Raw genomic sequence first — 19,603 nt, 5'->3', positions numbered from 1 at the left:
CTAGAAACCAAAGCCACCAATGGATGACAGGACGCCAACTTACTAACTACCACGCTATGCTTTTAGACACACCTGAAATGATACTTAAAACCTGTCACAGTTTAAGCCCAGCTACCCTTATGCCTGGATCTGACCATCACACTTCTGTGTCAGACCATGACTGTTCAGAGATTATCTATATTGTTTATTCTAGCAGACCAGATTTAAAAGTCTCCCCTGTTGAAAATAGAGGTGACAATTGGTTTACTGATGACAGTAGCTTCATGGATAAGGGAGAAAGAAAAGTTGGATATGCTATAGTTAGTTTAATTAAGACCATTGAGGCTTAGTTAAATATTTCTGCTCAAAAGGCTGAATTAATAGCACTTACCCATACTCTTCAACTGACAAAAGGCCTAAAAATAATATTTATACTGTTTCCAGGGGCACCTGGATGGCTCAGTCAGTTACGTGTCTGCCTTCAGCTCAAGTCATGATATCATGGTTCACAAGGTCAAGCCCTGGATTAGGCTCTGTGCTGACAGCTCAGAGCCTGGAGCCTGTTTCATGTTCTCTCTGCCCCTCCCTTGCTCACTCTCTGTCTCTCTCTCTCTCTCAAAAATAAATAAAAAACATTAAAAAAATTTTAATTAAAATCTTTAAAAATATATACTTATACTGATTTCAAATATGCTTTCCTGGTGCTACATGCCCACGGGGAAATTTGGAAGGAAAGGGGATTATTATCAATCCATAACTCCCCAATCAAATATGGGCCTGAAATTATCACTCTTCCTGTGGCTATACACCTACTTAAGGAGGTAGCTAGAATTCACCTCAGAGGACATCAAAAAGATAGGATCTTAGAAAGGAAACAATTTAGCAGCCTATGCAGCCAAGCAGGCAGCGCAGAATAAACAAATATTAAGCCTTATACCAGTCTTGACTCCAAAAAAGTCCATAACTCCAGCCTATTCAGACCAAAAAATTCACATAGCCCAGGAATGAGGATATTCAAAAAATGCACAGAACTGGCATGTTAACTATGAGGAAAAAAATCTTTATACCCAAAAATAACCAATGGAAGGTAATACAAGGTTTACATCAGGCTGTTCATTTGGGCAAAAGTGCTTTAGAACATTTCATCAAAAATGTATTTGATGGAGGGGCGCCTGGGTGGCTCAGTCCATTAAGCGTTCGACTCTTCGGTTTTGGCTCAGGTCATGATCTCACGGTTTGTGGGTTCGAGCCCCACATTGAACCCCACAGGCTGTCAGCATGGAGCCTGCTTGGGATCTTTTTCTCCCTCTCTCTATGCCCCTCCCCCACTCACTGTCTCTGTCTCTTTCCCAAAATAAATAAACTTTAAAAAACTGTGATGGAGTAAATTTAACAACTACAATAAAACAGATCTATTGATCCTGTATAGTTTGTGCACAAGTAAATCCAAAAGGAGCAATCTGAACTACCTTCCCCCCTCCCCACTTTTAAAACCAGTCCAGGGGAGCCTGGGCGGCTCAGTCGGTTAAGCATCAGACTTTTGGTTTCTGCTTAGGTCATGATCTCACAGTTTGTGGGATCAAGCCCCACGTCAGGCTCTGTACTGACAGTATGGAACCTTCTTAGGATTCTCTCTCTCCCTCTCTCTGCCCTTCCCCCACTCATGTTCCCTCTCTCTCTCTCTCTCTCAAAATAAATAAATACACATTAAAAAAAAAAAAAAAAAACAACGCTGATCACATGCTCTCCAAACCTGATTTAACTGTAACTGAAAGTTCACCCATGTAAGCCTCAGAGACATGGTTTATTAAAAAGATTGGAAGTTGAATACAGCAGGGGACTTAAATCTAGAATGGAAAGGTCTATATCGGGTCATATTATATATTCCCACTGCAGTAAAGTTAGACGGACACTCTCCTGGACCCATATATCTAGAATCAAACCTGTACCTCCTTTACAGGAAACCAACAAGCAAACTAGCATGTCTTCTTACTCTTGTGAACCCATAGAACCCATAGAGTCTCAAACGCCTCCTAGCAAGACATTGAAGATTGTGTATTTTTCCTTCTCTGTTCACCAATTTTAGCAGACAATTCCTTTCTACAATGGGCACACATTACGCTGAGCTTCAAAATCAAACAGCTTGCTGGGTATGTGGAATTTTGCCCACATCAAGTACATCTGGGTTACCCTGGTGGGTTTTCTCTTTATGAGGCACTGACTGGCACTCTCTGTGTACTTATATTTCAGAAATACCATAAAACCCTAATGACACCATGTTTCATGATAAATCTATCACGAATCACGATGTTTCGTCTTGGCCCATGGTCACTAACACATGGAATATACCAGGACATAACCAGACTTTTTCATACCCTCACACTATTACAATATAAACTGACTTTGCAAGCCCACAAATTGATGCCTGTCAACAAGTGCCTAGATTACAAAACCCTACTTATTGCTATACTGAGGAGGGTATATATCAAATTTGGGATACATATTTACAGCTCACACCCACCACTGGACAGCTCAGCTAAAAGGCAGTTTTATGCTGAGAACAAAGAAATCATACATACGATACCTGGGCAAATAACACCCGACATTTAGGATGGCTATCACTAGAAACATGTTCTCAAACCATTATACTCCAGGCTACTGACTGGTTTGCTACTGTTTGGATAAGGTGACCTGGCATCAGATGGCTACCTCCAAATGGAACCCACTGGTCATGTGGAACTAACCTATGCCCCTGGCTTATTCCAGGGCGGATAGGTCATTGCACCTTGGGTTTTGCCTAGATTCATGGGCACATTGTCAAAACCATCTCTACCCAAGCTAATCTTCCCAATTTAAAACAAAGATGGACATGATCTGTTTTCCATTGGTATGGTCATTTGGCATCCATTTTTTGCTCCATTTGTAGGGCTAGAAAGCATAATTTGGCGTATGGAAACCCTTAATAAATACACTATTAATAAATACATCATAAAGGCACTCAATGACTCATAAAACAACATCTCCTTACTTAATACTGAGGTCACACAAATGGGCAAAGTGGTTCTACAAAATAGAATGGCTTTAGATGTTCTAACAGCAGCGCAAGGAGTACATGTGCCATTATTAAAGCAGAATGCTGTGTATACATCCCAGATTATCATAAAAATGTCACAGGACTACTAAAAGATATGAATACTCAAATTGAGGCTCCACAAAATCCTTCCCTCATTTTAAATGATTGGTTAAGTTCCTGGTTCGGGGGAGGACTAATGGACAACTACTAAGAATCTCCTTGTTGGACTACTCATTATTATGAACATTTTAATTCTAATATGTTGCCTTTTTCAATGTTTTTTCACTTGGTGTGAAACTCCATCACTACAATAACTTCCCATCAACAGATTGTCCTTACCACACACAGAGATACTTCTTTGCCGTTTATATTGGACTCAGCTGCCTTTTGTAGCTCCCTTATGCACAACTGACTGACCAATGTTGACCCATAGGTAGGTACATCTCTATGCCTCTATTCAGCAGGAAGAAGTACAGAAGATAAGACCTTCCACTCTCAGCAACCTTAAAGATTTAAGGATCAAAGTCGTTCAGAAAGGAAAATGATGAGGGAAACAGAGGCAACTTGCAGCCCATTGATAAACAGCTGAGACATACAAGCATGACCCTCTTCAAGGAACTCATGGCTGCCTTATGTGCATGTTTTATTAGAGACTAAATGAACCTTATCATGACAATAGACAGACCTCCAAGGTCCTATAAACCTCAGTTTCAGCATAAAAAAATTCCGTAGAAATCTATGTTATCTCTATCCCTCCTCCTTCCACAAACTTAAAAGTATATAATCAGTCACTCCTCACAACCCCAGTGCAGCTCTTTCGACCCACAGGTCCTTATCCCCGTGCTATAAAAAAATCACCTTTTTGCACTGAGAACATCTCAAGAATTCTTCCTTGACCATTCACTCTCGGGCCTAAACTTCATATCACTAACAGTGGTCATGGAATAGTTTGGGTGGTTTCTAGTTTTTTTAAATTTTTATATATTGCTGAATTTTTAGAATGATGGACATATATACTTTATATAATCAGAAGATTAATAAACAGTTGGTACTTACTGATCACTTACTGTGCACAAGCACTTTACCCTATATTTTTAGTTTAGAGAGAGAGGGCATGAGTGGGGGAGAGAGCCAGAGGGAGGGAGAGAATCCTCAGCATGCTCCATGCTCAGCATGGAGCCCAACACAGGGCTCAAACTCACCAACCGTGAGATCATGACCTGAGCTGAAATAAAGAGTCAGACACTTTACCAAACGAGCCACATGGGTGCCCCTAGTCACTTAAGTTTTAAAACAAATGTATATGAGCAAGAAGGTGAAGTAAAAAAGGTTAGTCACCAGACACAGTGGAGACAGCAAGCAAAGAGATGAAAGTGATTTGCAGATTCTTGACTAGAACAATCAGGTGTATAATGATCCTATCAACCAGGACAGAAAACAGAGGAGTGGCAGATTGTAGGGAAAATAATGAACCTTATTTTACCCATTGAATTATGAGGCATGTCGAGGATGTCTGGGTAGGGCTGGCTGGTCGAGTGTTGGAGATGCAAATCTGGAACTTGCAATGTTTCAGCTAGAAGAGCAGGTGTGGGAGTAGTTAGCATACATACTTGAAGTCGTTGAACTCTGCACAAGTTACTCAGCCCCTCTGGGCCTTAGGGTCCTCATGTATAAAGTAAGGATGATAACAGTTTCCTCACAGAGACATTAAGAGGATTGAATCAGGGACACCTGGGTGGCTCAGTCAATTGAGCGTCTGACTTTGGCTCAGGTCATGATCTCATGGTTCGTGGGTTCAAGCCCTGCGTTGGGCTCTGTGCTGACAGCTCTGAGCCTGGAGCCTTGAAAATTCAGATTCTGTGTCTCCCTCTCTCTGCCCCTCCCCTGCTCATGCTCTCTCCCTCTCTCAAAAATAAACATTAAAAAAATAAAAAAGAGGATTGAATCAGTCACTGTATGTAGAGTGCCTGGTATAGGGGCCAGCATGGTACAAGGACTGAATGACACTGAGAGGTGGACCACTGACAGATGGTGACAGGTCTAGGTGGCCAGGGCACTTCAGTATCACAAGTCAGAGCAAACACTTCTGAACTGGAGCAAACTGACTTCTGTGCTGATATAACTTAGACTAAATTGTATATAACCAAGTTTTCTGTATAAATTGCTCATCTGGGGCGCTTGGGTGATTCAGTTGGTTGAGCATCTGACTCTTGATTTCAGCTCAGGTCATGCTCCCAGGGTCATGGGATGGAGCCTTGCATTGGTACTCTCTATTCTCTTTCTCCCTCTTTCTCTCTCTGCTCCTCCCCTGTTTGCACATGGTCTCTCTCTCTCTCTCTCTCTCTCTCAAATGAAAAAAAAAAATTGCTCCTCTGGAAGTAGAAACCTAGCAAAGAATTAGTGACAGAGAGGAAATAACATAAATATATTAGGGCTTTAAAGGAATATATTCTTGAGAAATTATTATGTAACAGAAGGGTCTATAATAGTAATTTGGCTATATTATAGAATTTGTTTTGTAACAATTTTAAATTACTTTCATTGATATTTTTCAACTGTAATTGGCATCACTAGCCTATTAGACACAGTATGTTAGATTACAGAAGTTTTGGAGTCAGAAGACCTGGGATTTAATTCCGGATACATCATTTACAGGCCCCGAATTCTGTGTTCTATGTGTAGACAATGGCAGCATTACCATCCACACAGTAGTTCAAACTTGGAATCATCTTCTGCTTCTCCTTTGCCTTTAACCCCCCGAATCCAACTGATCACCCAGTTCTGACAAGTCTGACTCCTGGTATCTCTTGATTCCTTGTCGTCATTCTCAGCCATGGCGGACAGTGTCATCATCTCATGTCTGACTACTCCCACAGCCCCAACTAATGCACCTCCCACAGTGTGGCTTTCCCGTTGCCTCCGGAGTGATCTTCTTAAAACATTGCTGATTGTGTAAGCAGTCTGAAGCACACACAGACTTCAAAAATGCAAACTCTTGGGGCGCCTGGGTGGCTCAGTCGGTTAAGCGTCCGACTTCAGCTCAGGTCACGATCTCGCGGTCCGTGAGTTCGAGCCCCGCGTCGGGCTCTGGGCTGATGGCTCAGAGCCTGGAGCCTGCTTCTGATTCTGTGTCTCCCTCTCTCTCTCTGCCCCTCCCCTGTTCATGCTGTGTCTCTCTCTGTCCCAAAAATAAATAAACGTTAAAAAAAATTAAAAAAAAAATGCAAACTCTTTCGGGCCCCTGGGTGGCTCAGTTGGTTGAGCTTCCAATTTCGGCTCAGGTCGTGATCTCAAGGTTCATGGGTTGGAGCCCTGCATCGGGCTCTGTGCTGACAGGTCGGATTCTGTGTCTCCTTCCCTCTGCCCCTCCCCCCTCAAAAGTAAATAAACATTAAACAAAGTTCTTAATAAAAAATGCAAACTCTTTAGAATGGCATTGAAACCCTGTACAATGTAACCGCAACTTTGTTTCCTAAACTCAACCCTGTGACTTCTCTTCCTATACCTGCTGCTGTCTCTAATCCATGGGATTTCCACCACCCTCGCACTGCCTGGGTCTTCTCTACTCCCGCAGTTTTGCATATAATGTGTTTTTCTTCCTACAAACCTCATCTTCCTCTACTCCACATAGCAAATTGATTTACACTTTCTGAGATTCAACTCATTGCTCTTAGCAAATATTTCCCAATGCTTTCTATCACACCCTCCTCTCTGGATTATAATTATTTTACATATTTACAATGAACATGAAGGTTCTTGAATGCATATCTCCTTATATTCCTGGAACCTGTCCAAGAGTGTGGTACACAATAAATGTTTTTCAACTTTAAAGTGCTCTATAAAAAGTAATTTTCTAAAAAGAAATTGCTTTTCTGAGCTTCAGTTTCCTCATTTGTAAAGTTAGAATACAAGTACCTACCACATAGAGCTGTTAGTAAATGGAACTCAATAACTGGCATACAAGCATTTTGTAAGCCATGCATTTTTGTAACATTTAACTTTTGATCTAAAGTGATCTGTCTCTCAAGCATCGTTCTTTTTATACCAGTCTAACACCTGAAAAATAACAGACTCTTAATAATGCTTATTTATTTATATCCAATTCGAACACATTCTGCCTTAGCCAGTCTGGTCACTGTGGATTACTGATCACAAAGAATCAGGAGCATGTGAGTGAAAAAGATGTCAAACTAGCTCTATTTCTTATTTTTTTAATTCATTTTTCATTTCATTTCATTTCATTTCATTTCATTTCATTTCATTTCATTTCATTTCATTTATGTTCTTTTAATTCCAGTGTAGTTAACATTAGTGTTATTACATTAGTATCAGGTGTACAATATCGTGATTCAGCACTTCTGAACATCACCCGGTGCTCACAAGTGCCCTCCTTGATCCCTGCCACCTGCTTCACCCAGCCTGTTATTTATTTGTGTTACCTCCCCCAGGTAGTTCTCTCCTTTCCGCTTGATGGCGCTATCACTCTAGTGCGGTATCACTCAAGTGCAGTAACAAGAAGCTACACCAGGGGGCTCCCTGCGTTTTCTGCAGGGAGAAATGGACTGCAAAAACCTTCAACCTGAATACTCCTGAGTTCTCAAGTAAAATATTTGCTTTCTTTTGAAACAAACAATAGAGAAATGTAAAAACAAGTCACAAACCTGGAAATAACACCTTTATTTCTATCGAACCAGTGTCTGAGGCTTTCTTAATTTTTTTGTCTGTTAAAAAGTAGACAGGAATTAATTCCCTTTTACTGAAGGTATTTAGAAACCAAGACAACCTGTCATTCAACTGGCAACTCCAATATTATTTATTATCAAGAGGTTTGATCCCAGATTGAGCTGACTAGAAGACAAACCTGATAATACAAACATTTAATTACCACATTCCCAAGAAGATCCAGCAAATAGTACGGGGTGGGGATGGGGTGGGGGGGCAGGGGGGACGTAAATAAATGGAAGTACATTTGATGCTTTTCTTCCTGAAAATAAACTACAAGTTATAATGCAAATGGCCCTAGATAAGGAGTCACATGAATCTTTCTAATGCTGGATGGATTTCCAACTTCTGCTACCTTCGTGATCACTTAACTTTAGAGCTCTACTTTTTCATCTTTTTTTTTTTTTTAAATAGACTTCACACCCAGCAGGGAGCCCAAGGCAGGCTTAACTCAAGACCCTGAGATCAAGATCTGAGCTGAGATCAAGAGCTGGATACTTAACCAACTGAGCCACCTAGGCACCCCCAACTGTTTCATCTTCAAATGAAGTTTTTGGGTGATGGTCTTTTCAAAAGTCAGCTTTAATGAGATATTATTTGCATATACAGTTTGACATTTTTAAGGTAATTAGATGAGTTCTGAAAAATGTATATTGTCTTGTAACCCCCACCACCATCATCAAGGTATAGAACACTTCATTTCCATCCCCACAAGACTTCCTTCCTACCTCTTTTTAGGTACTCTCCTTCCCTTACTCTCAGCCCTTGAACAACACAGACTGATTTTCATCACTACAGTTTTGCCTTTTTAAAAAATTTGTCTGTTGTTTCTGAAATTCATCAACATGTACACATCAGTAATCCATTTATTGCTGAAGAGTATGTCGTTGCATGAATATATGACAATTTTTTTCTGTCAGTTGATGACCATTGGGTTGCTCCCAGGTTTATGCTTTTAATTTTTATTAAAAGTCTACTATTGTCAGCAAGCCTTCTTGCTCACCTGTACACCCCAACAATTAAAACCAGAAATAGACAAGACCGCTTAACTCATGCTCGAACTAAAGACCATTGTGCTTATTTCTTATCGCACTTTTTTGAAGCATTGATGGAGATGTTTTGCAACGACCAGAACATTCCAACTGTGGTGTTTAAATGTGGTGTCTGTCCAATCAGATGGGGGCCTCCAAATGTGGGGCAATGATTGGGTGGAGACAGGTGGCAGAGAGGTGAAAGAATTCACTCAAAGCAGAACAAAGGTGATAGAAGTTTATTGAATACACCAAAAGGGAGCTGCGGGCAGGACAGCAGAGGAGAGGCTGTCTGCCAGGAGGCGGTGTGTGAGGACTGTTTTTAAAGAAGGACAGTGGGGAAGTATGGCGATGAACAGAATTTTCCCTTTTTTTGGTGACTGTGTCTGGCTTCAAGTAGCCCATTGGTTAGTTAGGGACTATGGATATTTTGGGGTGGGTCACCTGAGGGGCCTGCCTGTTTTCAACCAGGGGGTTGCTCTGGGCCCTTTTCTCATCCCAATGCTCTAGCCTGTTTGCCTAAAAGGGGCCTCTATACCAGACACCAGACCAAAAAAGCTCTGATAACAATGGAATGCCTACAAGACCACATCCCACACATTCCCTTCCCTGCCCAGGATCATGGGCTGAACACCTATCGACCTTCACCCATGATCACGTGCTCTCTGCCTACTCTCTTTGCATGTACCCACCTGAACCTCACCTTATAAAACTCTAGATGTCCATCTTGCCCACAGAGAGGTTGGTTGTTAAAGCTTGAGCCTGCCACCTCCCCATCTCTGGCTGCCAGCACCTGAGATAAATTTCTCCCTTTATCTTTTCCTTGAGGTATTGGCACCTCTAAGTTTATCTAAGTTTGAGTTTATCTAAATTTGTTTGGCAACAGTGTTGGCAAACCCAGCAAGGAGCTGTGCTTTGATTTGTCCAGCCTTCTGGGGATTTCCTGGGAGGGAGCAGTTGATCTTGGCAACGCCAAGGGGCCCTGGGGCTTTCCCAAGTTAGTGGTGGTGATAGATGGATCAGTGACACTATGAATACTCATATACAAGTCTTTGAGTGAACATGTTTCATTTCTCTTGGGTAAATACTTATAAGTGGGATTTCTGAGTTAGATTTAAGTGTACGTTCAATTCTATAATTCTTTTCTACAAACTTTTCTAAAGCGGCTATATTATTTCTCTTTCCAGTTGGCAACAAAGAGTTGCAATTGTCCTGCATACTGTTAGTCTTATTTTAACCATTCTAAGGGGTTTGCAGAAGTACTCAACAGTGGCTTTAATTTGCATTTCCCTCAGCAATAATGATGTTGAGCATCTTTCCTTCTATTTTGTTCCTCCATGTATCTTCTTTGGTCAAAGAAGATATCTTTAAATCTTTCAGCCATTTTTAAAATTGAGTTGTTGGAGAGGCCCCTGGGTGGCTCAGTCGGTTGGATATTCTACTCTTGATCTTGGCTCAGGTTGTGATTCTAGGGTTGTGGGATCGAGCCCTGAGTCGGGTTCTGGGCTGAGGTGGAGCCTGCTTGGGATTATCTCTCTCTTCCTCTCCACTTGGCACTCTCCCCCACTTTCTTTCTTTCTTTTTTTTTTTTAAAGGAATGCTTTAAAATTGAGTTGTTCGAGGGGCACCTGGGTGGCGCAGTCGGTTAAGCGTCTGACTTCAGCCAGGTCACGATCTCACGGTCCGTGAGTTCGAGCCCCGCGTCGGGCTCTGGGCTGATGGCTCGGAGCCTGGAGCCTGTTTCCGATTCTGTGTCTCCCTCTCTCTCTGTCCCTCCCCCGTTCATGCTCTGTCTCTCTCTGTCCCAAAAATAAAATAAACGTTGAAAAAAAAATTAAAAAAAAAATAAAATAAAATTGAGTTGTTCGAAAAAATAAAATAAAATTGATTTCTCTTAAACTGAATACTTGGTATATTCTGGAAAAATGTCCCTATCAGATCTATTTTTTCAAATGTTTTCTCCCAGCCAGTTGCTTGCCTTTGTAACTACATAATAGTGTCATTTGAGGAGAAAACCACCGATACATATGTAAACAGTCAAATTCTTCAGATCTCATTTTCTTCACATTTAAAATGAGATCTTTAGGTAAATGTTCTTTTCTTTTTATAATGGCTTGATTGAGATATATTTCACATAACCCAGAATTCACCCTTTTAATGTCACCAATTCAGTGGTTTTTAGTATGGTTCAGAGTTGTGTGACTGTCACCACTGTGTAATTTCCAAATTTTCATCACCTCCAAAAGAAACCTTACATCCATTGGTAGTCATTCCCCTCTTTCCCAGCACCTAAGAACCATTAATCTAAGTTCCATCTCAATGGGTATACCTATTCTGGACATTTCATATGAAAGGAAGCATACAATATTTGGTATTTTATGTCTAGCTTCTTTCATTGAACATGTTTTCTTTTTCTTATTTTTTTTGAGGGGGGGCACAAGTCAGCTAGGAGCTCACTTTTTTGTTTTGTTTTCTTGAGAGAGAGAGAGAGAGAGAGAGAGAGAGAGAGAGAGAGAAGTGGGGCTCACCCAATGCAGGACTTGAACTCACGAACCATGAGATCATGACCTGAGCCGAAGTCAAATGCTTAATGGCTGAGCCACCCAGGTGCCCTGCATAATGTTTTTAAGAATGATCATGCTGTAGTTTCAGTAGTTCATCCCTTTTTTATTACTGAATGACGTTCTATTGTATGCATATACCACATGTTGTTTATCCATTCATCAGTTAATGGACATGCAGGTCATTTTTACTTTAGTTTTTATGAAAAACACTGCTGTAAACATTTGTGCACAAGCTTTTGTGTGGACATAGTTTCACTTCTCAAAGGTACAAGCCTACAAGTGGAATTGTAGTGTCAGGTGGTAACTCTATATTTAAAAATTGAGGAGGGGTGCCTGGGTGGCTGAGTCAGTTAAGTATCCAGCTTCAGCTCAGGTCATGATCTCATGGTCTGTGGGTTCTGGCCCCAAGTTGGGCTCTGGGCTGACAGCCCAGAGCCTGCTTCGATTCTGTTTCCCTCTCTCTTTGCCCGACCCCTGCTTGCACTCTGTCTCTCTCTCTCTCTGTTTCTCTCAAGAGTGAATAAACATTAAAAAACAAAGTAAAAAATTTTTTGACAATTAAACAATTAAAATTGTTTCCCAAAGTGGCTTCCCGGCTTTTACTACCAGCAAAGCATGAGAATCCAGTTTCCCTATATCCTCACTAATACTTATTTTTTTATTTTTACACCATATATTTCTTTATTTAAAAAATTTTCTGCATTGTTTGTTGCGGTCTTCCCCCTCCCCACTGACCTCTATTAATGTTTTTTTAAAAATTATTTTAATGTTTATTATTTTTGAGAAAGAGAGAGAGAGAAAAAAAAACATTAGTGGGGGAGGGGCAAAGAGAGAGGGAGACACAGAATCCGAAGCAGGTTCCAGGCTCTGAGCTGTCAGCACAGAACCCGACACAGGGCTTGAACTAACCAGCCGAGAGATCGTGACCTGAGCTGAGGTCAGATGCTTAACTGATGGAGCCACCCAGGTGCCCTATTAATGTCTGTTTTTAAAAATAGCTATCCTAGTGAATATTAAGTGGTATCTAATTGCAGTTTAGATTTGCCTTTCCCTGATGATGAATGGTGCTGAGCATCTTTCCAGGGCTTAGTGGCCATTTTTATATCTCCTTGGAGAAATAAATGTCTGATAAAATTCTCTGCCCATTTTTTTAAATTTTTTTTATTTTTTTAAATTTTTTTAAATATGAAATTTATTCTGAAATTGGTTTCCATACAACACCCAGTGCTCATCCCAACAGGTGCCCTCCTCAATGCCCATCACCCACACTCCCCTCCCTCCCACCACCCATCAACCCTCCGTTTTCTCTCAGTTTTTAAGAGTCTCTTATGGTTTGGCTCCCTCCCTCTCTAACCTTTTTTGTTTCCTTCCCCTCCCCCATGGTCTGCTGTTAAGTTTCTCAGGACCCACATAGGAGTGAAAACATATGGTATCTGTCTTTCTCTCTATGACTTATTTCACTTAGCATAACACTCTTGAGCTCCATCCACATTGCTAAAAAGGCCATATTTCATTCTTTCTCATTGCCAAGTAGTATTCCATTGTGTATATAAACCACAATTTCTTTATCCATTCATCAGTTGATGGACATTGAGGCTCTTTCCATAATTTGGCTATTGTTGAGAGTGCTGCTATAAACATTGGGGTACAAGTGCCCCTATGCATCAGTACTCCTGTATCCCTTGGATAAATTCCTAGCAGTGCTATTGCTGGGTCATAGGATAGGTCTATTTTTAATTTTTTGAGGAACCTCCACCCTGTTTTCCAGAGTGGCTGCACCAATTTGCATTCCCACCAACAGTGCAAGAGGGTTCCCGTTTCTCCACATCCTCTCCAGCATCTATAGTCTCCTGATTTGTTCATTTTGGCCACTCTGACTGGCGTGAGGTGGTATCTGAGTGTGGTTTTGATTTGTATTTCCCTGATAAGGAGCGACGTTGAGCATCTTTTCATGTGCCTGTTGGCCATCCGGATGTCTTCTTTAGAGAAGTGTCTATTCGTGTTTTCTGCCCATTTCTTCACTGGGTTATTTGTTTTTCGGGTATGGAGTTTGGTGAGCTCTTTATAGATTTTGGATACTAGCCCTTTGTCTGATATGTCATTTGCAAATATCTTTTCCCATTCCGTTGGTTGCCTTTTAGTTTTGTTGGTTGTTTGCTGTGCAGAAGCTTTTTATCTTGAGGAGGTCCCAGTAGTTCATTTTTGCTTTTAATTCCCTTGCCTTTGGGGATGTGTCAAGTAAGAAATTGCTACGGCTGAGGTGAGAGAGGTCTTTTCCTGCTTTCTCCTCTAGGGTTTTGATGGTTTCCTGTCTCACATTCAGGTCCTTTATCCATTTTGAGTTCATTTTTGTGAATGGTGTAAGAAAGTGGTCTAGTTTCATCCTTCTGCATGTTGCTGTCCAGTTCTCCCAGCACCATTTGTTAAAGAGACTGTCTTTTTTCCATTCTTTCCAAGAATATTTGTCAAAGATCTTTCCAAGATCTATTTGTCAAAGATTAGTTGGCCATACTTTTGTGGGTCTAATTCTGAGGTTTCTATTCTATTCCATTGATCTATGTGTCTGTTTTTGTGCCAATACCATGCTGTCTTGATGATTACAGCTTTGTAGTAGAGGCTAAAGTCTGGGATTGTGATGCCTCCTGCTTTGGTCTTCTTCTTCAAAATTACTTTGGCTATTCAGGGCCTTTTGTGGTTCCATACAAATTTTAGGATTGCTTGTTCTAGCTTCGAGAAGAATGCTGGTGCAATTTTGATTGGGATTGCATTGAATGTGTAGATAGCTTTGGGTAGTATTGACGTTTTAACAATATTTATTCTTCCAATCCATGAACATGGAATGTTTTTCCATTTCTTTATGTCTTCTTCAGTTTCCTTCATAAGCTTTCTATAGTTTTCAGCATACAGATCTTTTACATCTTTGGTTAGGTTTATTCCTAGGTATTTTATGCTTCTTGGTGCAATTGTGAATGGGATCAGTTTCTTTATTTGTCTTTCTGTTACTTCATTATTAGTGTATAAGAATGCAACTGATTTCTGTACATTGATTTTGTATCCTGCAACTTTGCTAAATTCATGTATCAGTTCTAGCAGACTTTTGGTGGAGTCTATCGGGTGTTCCATGTATAATATCATGTCATCTTTAAAAAGTGAAAGCTTGACATCATCATTGCCAATTTTGATGCCTTTGATTTCCCTTTGTTGTCTGATTGCTGATGCTAGCACTTCCAACACTATGTTAAACAACAGCAGTAAGACTGGACATCCCTGTTGTGCTCCTGATCTCAGGGGAAAAGCTCTCAGGTTTTCCCCATTGAGGATGATATTAGCTGTGGGATTTTCATAAATGGCTTTTATGTTTAAGTGTATTCCTTCTATCCCGACTTTCTCGAGGGTTTTTATTAAGAAAGGATGCTGAATTTTGTCAAATGCTTTTTCTGCATCGATTGACAGGATCATAATGGTTCTTATCTTTTCTTTTATTAATGTGATGTATCAGGTTGATTGATTTGCAAATGTTGAACCAGCCCTGCAGCCCAGGAATGAATCCCACTTGATCATGGTGTATAATTCTTTTTATAGGCTATTGAATTCGATTTGCTAGTATCTTATTGAGAATTTCTGCATCCATATTCTTCAGGGATATTGGCCTATAGTTCTCTTTTTTTGCTGGGTCTCTGTCTGCTTTAGGAATCAAAGTAATGCTGGCTTCATAGAATGAGTCTGGAAGTTTTCCTTCCCTTTCTATTTTTTGGAACAGCTTGAGAAGGATAGGTATTATCTCTGCTTTAAATGTCTGGTAGAATTACCCAGGGAAGCCATCTGGTGCTGGACTCTTATTTGTTGGGAGATTTTTCATAACTGATTCAATTTCTTCACTGGCTATGGGTCTGTTCAAGTTTTCTATTTCTTCCTGTTTGAGTTTTAGAAGTGTGTGGGTGCTTAGGAATTTGTCCATTTCTTCCAGGTTGTCCAGTTTGTTGGCATATAATTTTTCATAGTATTCCCTGATAATTGCTTGTATCTCTGAAGGATTGGTTGTAATAATTCCATTTTCATTCACAATTTTATCTATTTGGGTCATCTCCCTTTTCTTTTTGAGAAGCCTGGCTAGAGGTTTATCAATTTTGTTTATTTTTTCAAAAAACCAACTCTTGGTTTCATTGATCCGCTCTACAGTTTTTTTAGATTCTATATTGTTTATTTCTGCTCTGATCTTATTATTTCTCTTCTTCTGCTGGGTTTGGGGTGTCTTTGCTGTTCTGCTTCTAGTTCCTTTACGTGTGCTGTTAGATTTTGTATTTGGGATTCTTCAGATAGGCCTGGATTGCAATGTATTTTCCTCTCAGGACTGCCTTCGCTGCATCCCAAAGCATTTGGATTGTTGTATTTTCATTTTCATTTGTTTCCATGTATTTTTTCATTTCTTCTCTGACTGCCTGGTTGACCCATTCATTCTTTAGTAGGGTGTTCTTTAACCTCCATGCTTTTGGAGGTTTTCCAGACTTTTTCCTGTGGTTGATTTCAAGCTTCATAGCATTGTGGTCTGAAAGTATACATGGTATGATCTCAATTCTTTTATACTTATGAAGGGCTGTTTTGTGACCTGGTATGTGATCTATCTTGGAGAATGTTCCATGTGCACTCGAGAAGAAAGTATATTCTGTCACTTTAGCATACAGAGTTCTAAATATATCTGTAAGTCCATCTGGTCCAATGTATCATTCAGGGCCCTTGTTTCTTTATTGATCCTGAGTCTAGATAATCTATCCATTGTTGTTAAGTGGAGTATTAAAGTCCTCTGCAATCACCACATTCTTATCAATAAGGTTGCTTATGTTTGTGAGTAATTGTTTTATATATCTGGGGGCTCCTGTATTCAGCGCGTAGACATTTATAATTGTTAGCTCTTCCTGATGGATAGACCCTATAAATATTATATAATGCCCTTCTTCATCTCTTGTTACAGCCTTTAATTGAAAGTCTAGTTTTTCTTGGGGCGCCTGGATGGCTCAGTCGGTTAAGCGTCTGACTTCAGCTCAGGTCACGGTCTCGCAGTCCATGAGTTCGAGCCCCGCGTCGGGCTCTGGGCTGATGGCTCAGAGCCTGGAGCCTGCTTCCGATTCTGTGTCTCCCTCTCTCTCTGCCCCTCCCCCATTCATGCTCTGTCTCTCTCTGTCTCAAAAATAAATAAACGTTAAAATAAATAAATAAATAAAGTCTAGTTTGTCTGATATAAGTATGGCTACTCCAGCTTTCTTTTGACTTCCAGTAGCATGGTAGATAGTTCTCCATCCCCTCACTTTCAATCTGAAGGTGTCCTCAGGTCTAAAATGAGTCTCTTGTAGACAGCAAATAGATGGGTCTTGTTTTTTATCCATTCTGACACCTTATGTCTTTTGGTTGGCATATTTTGTCCATTTACATTCAGTGTTATTATAGAAAGATATGGGTTTAGAGTCATTGTGATGTCTGTAGATTTCATGCTTGTAGTGATGTCTCTGGTACTTTGTGGTCCTTGCAACATTTCACTCACAGAATCCCCCTTAGGATCTCTTGTAGGGCTGGTTTAGTGGTGATGAATTCCTTCAGTTTTTGTTTGTTTGGGAAGACCTTTATCTCTCCTTCTATTCTGAGTGACAGACTTGCTGGATAAAGGATTCTCGGCTGCATATTTTTTTTTCTGTTCATCACATTGAAGATTTCCTGCCATTCCTTTCTGGCCTGCCAAGTTTCAGTAGATAGATCCGTCACTAGACTTATCGGTCTCGCTTTATATGTTAGAGCGTGTTTATCCCTAGCTGGCTTTCAAAATTTTCTCTTTATCCTTGTATTTTGCCAGTTTCACTATGATATGTCGTGCAGAAGGTTGATTCAATTTACGTCTGAAGGGAGTTCTCTGTGCCTCTTGGATTTCAATGCTTGTTTCCTTCCCCAGATCAGGGAAGTTCTCAACTATGATATGTTCTAGTACACCTTCATCCCCTTTCTCTCTCTCTTCCTCTTCTGGAATCCCTATTATACGGATATTGTTCTGTTTGATTGCATCACTTAGTTCTCTAATTCTCCTCTCATACTCCTGGATGTTTTTATCTCTCTTTTTCTCAGCTTCCTCTTTTTCCATAATTTTATCTTCTAATTCACCTATTCTCTCCTCTGCCTCTTCAATCCATGCTATGGCCACCTCCATTTTATTTTGCACCTCATTTATAGCATTTTTTAGCTCCTCATGACTGTTTCTTAGTCCCTTGATCTCTGTAGTAATAGATTCTCTGCTGTCCTCTATACTTTTTTCAAGCCCAGTGATTAATTTTATGACTATTATTTCAAATTCATGTTCTGTTATATTGCTTAAATCGTTTTTGATCAATTCGTTAGCTGTCGCTACTCCTGGAGTTTCTTTTGAGGAGAATTCTTCTGTTTCATCATTTTGGATAGTTCCTGGAGTGGCGAGGAACTGCAGGGCACTTCCCCTGTGTTGTCTGGAGTAACTTGCGTCGGTGGGCGGGTCTGCAGCCAGACCTGATTCCTGTCCCCAGCCTACCGCTGGGGCCACAGTCAGACTGGTGTGTACCTTATCTTCCCCTCTTCCAGGGGCAGGACTCACTGTGGAGTCATGTGGCCCCTGTCTGGGCTACTTGCACACTGCCAGGCTTGTGGTACTGCTTTGATGGGAACCTGCATATTAGCCGGGGTGGATCCGCAAGGTGCACAGCGACAGGAGGGGCAGGTTTAGCTTACTTTGCCATGGGTTGTTCCCTGTGGGAGGGGCCCTGCAGCACCAGGAGGGAGGCAGACCCATTAGAGGGATGGATCCACAGAAGCACAGCGTTGGGTGTTTGTGAGGTGCAAGCAAGTTCGGTGTCAAGAACTGGTTCCCTTTGGGATTTCGGCTAGGGGATGGGCAAGGGAGATGGCACTGGCCAGCACCTTTGTTCCCTGCCGAGCTGAGCTCTGTCTTCCAGGGCTCAACACCTCTCTCTCCCGGTGTCCTCTCACCCTCCCGCTCTCTGAGCAGAGCTGTTGACTTATAACATTCCAGATGTTAAGTTCCGCTGGCTGTCAGAATTCACGAAGTCTGTTCCCTCCGCTTTTGCAAGCCAGACTCGGGGGCTCTGCCTTGCCAGGCAGGCTGCCCCTCCACCACCCCGGCTCCTTCCCACCAGTCCGTGGAGCACGCACCACCTCTCCGTCCTTCCTACCCTCTTCCATGGGCCTCTTGTCTATGCTTGGCTCCAGAGAGTCCGTTCTGCTAGTCTTCTGGTGGTTTTCTGGGTTATTTAGGCAGATGTGGGTGGAATCTAAGTGATCAGCAGGAAAAGGTGAGTCCAGCATCCTCCTATGCCGCTATCTTCTCCTCTTTTTTTTTTTTAAAATATGAAATTTATTGTCAGATTGGTTTCCATACAACACCCAGTGCTCATCCCAACAGGTGCCCTCCTCAATGCCCATCACCCACTTTCCCCTCCCTCCCACCCCCCATCAACCCTCAGTTTATTCTCAGTTTTTAAGAGTCACTTATGGTTTGTCCTTTGCCCATTTTAAAATTGGGTTGTTTGTGAGGCGCCTGGGTGGCTTGGTTGGTTGAGCGTCTGACTTCGGCTTGGGTCATGATCTCATGGTTTGTGAGTTCCAGCCCCACATCAGGCTCTCTGCTGTCAGTGCAGAGACTGCTTCAGATCCTCTGTCTACTTCTCTCTACCCCTCCTCCACCTCACACGTGCTCTTTCTCTCTCAAAAATAAATAAATGTTCAGAAAATTTTCTTAATTGGGTTGTTTGATTTTTGTTGTTGAGTTTTAAGACTTCTTTATATATTCTAGATATAACTCCTTGTCTAAGATATAATTTGTAAATATTTTCTTCCATTGTTTGAGTTTTCACTTTCTTGACAGTGTCCTTTGGCACAAAATTTTTAGTTTTGGTGAAGCCCAATATATCTTTTTTTTCTTTGGTTACTTGTGCTTTTGACATTATATTTAAGAAACCATTGTCTAATCCAAGGTCACAAAGATCTACACCCATGTTGTTTTCTAAGAACTTTGTGGTTTTAGTTGTTACGTGTAGGTCTTTCACCCATTCTGAGTTAAATTTTATCCAATGACATTCTTATATATGTGGATATCCAGTTGTCCCAACATCATTTTTCTAAACTATCACTCTTTCTCCATTGGATTGTCTTGGCACCCTTGTCAAAAGTCAGGTGACCATAAACAGTGTGGTACTGTCATGAAG

The 19,603-nt window shown here is 41.1% G+C and overlaps 1 protein-coding gene across 1 annotated transcript in view; it reads left to right on the top strand.

The window, feature by feature from the left end:
- The window catches only part of LOC122231493 (nascent polypeptide-associated complex subunit alpha, muscle-specific form-like), a 120,133-nt gene that overhangs the window by 78,191 nt on the left and 22,339 nt on the right, over nt 1-19,603 (top strand). The gene's annotated exons all lie outside the window — the stretch shown is intronic.

This window comes from Panthera tigris, chromosome D1, assembly GCF_018350195.1.
Source record: "Panthera tigris isolate Pti1 chromosome D1, P.tigris_Pti1_mat1.1, whole genome shotgun sequence".
NCBI classification, from domain to species: domain Eukaryota; kingdom Metazoa; phylum Chordata; class Mammalia; order Carnivora; family Felidae; genus Panthera; species Panthera tigris.
Note: the sequence above shows the minus strand (reverse complement) of the source record. Positions and strands in the feature narration are given on the sequence as shown.